A 4,599-nucleotide genomic window follows, 5' to 3' on the forward strand; every position below is an offset into this window, starting at 1 on the left:
CACTTATTTAAATATTCACTTTTCCGTGCGATCTTTAGTTTATTTGCGCACCTTTATTTATTTTTGGTCATAAGTCGTCCTAAATGATTGTTAGTCACCACCCCTCCAAAAAGAGACACAGTGGGAAAATGAATGTGTGAATCTCATTCATTTTCCCACGGTTTCACGGTGGGGTGGGAGGGAAGAGGAGGGGAAGGGAGCGACCTCTTAGGTTTGGAAACTGGGGGAGTGTTCAAATTTGCCGTTCAAGTTTTTCAGTATGGCCCAAAAGGATGCGGTGCGCAAAGTGCGTCAGGGAGAACACGTTGAAACAGTTCAAATAAGAGCTGCAGATTGCTTTATAACATATAGGGTAGGGATCGCTAAATCATGGGAGGGTTGCGTGCACCTGTTCTTCGAAGACACACACTTCTCAAGTCGTGTTAGTCGGAGCGATATATATCCAGTCTTACAAAACAGTCAAGTGCCATTTGTAGTTTGTAAACATAAAAAAAAAAAAATCCATTATTTCATTCATGGTTTATTGTCGTCGGAATGTCGAGGGCGTTAGGGCTGATAACCGTGACGTAGGTGGCCATTTTTTCATTCTACAGTTGACTGACCACGAGGTAGGATGATACATTGGTTTAGACATACAGAAACCACATTTTCAACCTTTTGTACACTGTAGTGTATGTTTAAGCCTATTCCCCGTATAATACAATTATTTCTTGTATTTATTTATTCATTATTCTGTACTTATTAGTGTGTAATTGTCCCTTTATCAGGTAGAAAACCGAATATGCCAATTTGGTTAACTTAGCTGTGCTGTACATGTTGACTGTAATTGATATGTCAGAGTAAAAAAAAATGATTTTAGTCGTAGATCTTAAATTAAATCCACTTTCTTTCACATTTGCCTCAACAAATGGTCTTTGTTGATTATCTAATTCTGAATATTCAATATTCAATTTAGCATTAATCCTTCATTAAATATTGCTAGCTAGGTGCGCACATGGGGATCGATAACTCTAACACGACACACAGTCACGTAAAATGAATGAGCACTTATTTTAATATTCCATGCGATCTTTTGTTAATTTGCGCAAGTTTAAGTTTTTATTCTGTTTTTGTTTTGGGTGTTAAGTCGTCCTAAGTCATTGTTAGCCCCCCTAACCCCCCCCCCCCCTTCCCTGGACACCGTGGGAGAATGACACGTTCCTTTCCCAGTCGGGCGGGAGGGGAGTGTTGAACGCAATGTACGGTGTTTCCTCCTCTTGGAGCAGGGGTTACTTACAAAAAAAAATCCCCAGAGAGCGCATTGCTTCTCTCATGTGGTTCGGAACCTCGGAGCACAGACTTTGGGCATTATGAGCGATCGAGTAGCATAATTCCTAAAATTATCAACTGCACGCGGTTAAAGGCCCTCGCGGTCCGCCTCGTACAAGTTTAAGTAATAATTTATAGTGTTTAAAAAAAAATAGATAAATGCATAAAGATCTGGGCTTCGTGCATGGTCTGTCAATAACAGGGTCGCCATTATGGTACGACCTTCCAAAACTGTATTTCCAGTGAGGATGCAAAAGGCATGCATATTAACAATTTGTTGTTCATATCTTGAATCACTTTTTTATAATTTATTTATTTTTTATGCATGGCACCTTGTTTCGGGGAATGTCTTTTACATTAAATCTGTTGAAAAAACTCGGTCGTTAACAATAAATTGTTGTTGAATTAAAATATTATCTAAGTTCACAATCTTTGGCACCAGCTCAAATTAAACAATAAGTCAAATTCACTGTTGAATCTGTTGAAACAGAAAGGGTAAATGAATTACAATTTCTGGGTCTTGTTATTGATGAAATCCATGCTGAGAAGTGCCAACAGAAAGTGTTAAGTGTATAATATGTGCAACTATTGGTATGCTTTATAAAACTAAGGTTCTCCGAAAAAATTATTAGTAAATTACACTGTTCATTATTACTGCCCTCCGTTTCTTATTGTGCGGAGATATGGTGAAATACAGAGACAACAAATACTTAGCCTATCTATAAGGAAGAAAGAGCCATACCTACATATCATCTTTGCAAATGATCTAGAACCAACCGATCCATCATTTGTCAAATTAAACACTGAAATTCTACGGCTTTGTCGAATGTAAAACAGCACACGTGATGTAAAAAGCATACAATAACCATCTTTGCCCCAGTATTCAGAAGCGGTTCAAAATCAGAGAGGATGTTGATTAAACAGCTAAATTCCATCTCTCTTCATGTTTGTGAGAGTGAGACACTTCAATTAGAGTATCGCCAAATGGTATCGGCACATTATTTGTTCGTATTTGTCGATACCAGTGTTTTAATGGTGTATCGTATTGATACTAGTAGTGGTATCGGTACAATTCTATTAATTAGCTACGTAAGCTCCAACCGCAAGCCAGTAAATGTTGCCTAACCACTTTAGTAAACTCCACTATCTGCAATAGCAGCTGCACATTTCTGATCTGTTGATTCTGTGTGTTCATCACTGACACCTGGTGGATGGTTAAAATTTTTGCAAGCAGCCTCAGCTGACATTTTATTCAATTACAAATACAATAAGTTCTGCATTGTTGTGGGGAGTTTTGTAGCAGTTGTGGTATGACTTAACCTTTGTCAATTTTTTAAATACCTTTGATATGTAGACAGTAAAAAAATGTGAACGTGTGTCAAGTGCGATATTTTTATGACAACTAAATACGAGATTAATGATTAAATCATTTGAAAGTTCCATGGTTAACTACCAGGGATGTAAAGATGCATCAGAAATCTATTTTATATCGATATAAACCGCTCAAAATATCCACCGATAAGAAATAAAATAATAGATTTTAATTGTTTCAAAACTTTCTCTTTCAGGATGACGACAAATCTCCTTATTGCAAAAGTGGTGGCCAAGAAGCTCCAGGTCCGGGCCAAAAATTGGTCCCTGACACCAAATGGCACCTTGGCCATGAATGGGGCCTACAATAATTTCACTGTTGCCCTCTGTGACGGGGCAAAAAATTACACCGTGTGTCTCTTTGACACACTGGCGGCCCTCGTCACAGAGGGCAACAGCTATGTCTTTGCGCATTTTGGATTTGGGGCGGGTCAAGACTCTTTTCTGCTTACCCGCCCCAAATCCAAAATATATGTGGGCCCCGTCGTCACCATCGATGCTGATATGGAGGCTGCGGCACGTGCGTTGGTATTCCCGGTCTCAACCTCATCATCTCCTCTGGAAGGTCGCACAAATGGCTCCTGGAGAGATGGTGACCGTGGATGGGCACATAACCGACGTAAGTATATTTCACACATACACACGCACATGCACCCCCACTTGCATGTGCATACACTTGTGAACACCCACACACACACACACATAGGCGCTCCAGAGGTAAGATGTGGGGAAAATATATTAACATTCCCTCAGAATAAACATTGCCTTCCAACCAGGGACAGTTTGGTGATATTTTTTCTTTTCTGGGGCTAAAGGGGGTTGCTTGGTTCAGATAGGGGCCTGAGAAAATATTTTTTAAAATATATTTTAGAATATCAAATAAATCACTTAAGTGGGGCCACACAGATGTCTGTTGGGGCTCATGGGTAGTTTCACGGGCGGCACGGTGGACAACTGGTTAGCACAATGGCCTCACCGTGCAGAGGTCGTTGGTTCGATTCCGGCTCCGGCCTTCCTGTGAGGAGTTTGCAAGTTCTCCCGTACCTATGTGGCCTTGCTCCGGGTACTTCGGTTTCCTCCCACATTCCAAAAACATGCATGGCAGGTCGATTGAACACTCTAAATTGCCCTGAGGAATGGGTGTGTGCGTGGATGATGGTTGATGGTTGTTTGTCTATGTGTGCCGTGTGATTGGCTGGCAACCAGTTCAGGGTGTACCCCACCTACTGCCCGATGATAGCTGGGATAGGCTCCAGCAGCCCCCGTGACCCTTGTGAGGACAAGCGGTACTGATAATGGAAGGATGGATGAGTAGTTTCAAAGTAGCAGTGCAACTCTGCATATTCTATAGTTTCTGGTTCCATTAAAAACTCGCTAAACATTTACACGCTTGCGCTAAACATCAATGCATATTGTGTTTGTGGATGGCTGCAGCACCACACAAGTGCACAGAGACATGGCAGAAATAAAAAAAAAAAGATAAATATCAAATCGAATCGTGCTTGAATGAATAGTTCATTCTCGACCAGAATGACATTGATGCATATAAAAACATGTGTTCCCTTGCATTAAGCATTGCAGTATAACCCAGTTTTCTTTCTGTTGTTCTTCCGTGTCAGCCTCTGTCAGTTCTGTTCGCACACGCATCATTTGCGCAATCATACAAATGTTTTTTTTAGCTTTTTTTCTATTTGGTCCACATTAGATACGTCCAATTCGCATGGTGCGGCTACGTGGGGCCCCGCCTGTGCCCATGCGCAACGTGACCATAAAAAAAGTAAGTACATCATTTATAGTTTTCCTTTTTATGCATTTCAATTATACACCCTGAATATGCATTTTTCTAACTATTGCAGAACGATGTGGAGGTCAAGATAGGCATTTGGCGGGAGGCCAATTTGGTACATCTAGAGGTTGGCA

The sequence above is a fragment of the Idiotropiscis lumnitzeri genome, chromosome 16 (assembly GCF_059441095.1).
Source record: "Idiotropiscis lumnitzeri isolate Australia: NSW breed Sydney's pygmy pipehorse chromosome 16, RoL_Ilum_1.0, whole genome shotgun sequence".
Classification (NCBI taxonomy): Eukaryota; Metazoa; Chordata; class Actinopteri; order Syngnathiformes; family Syngnathidae; genus Idiotropiscis; species Idiotropiscis lumnitzeri.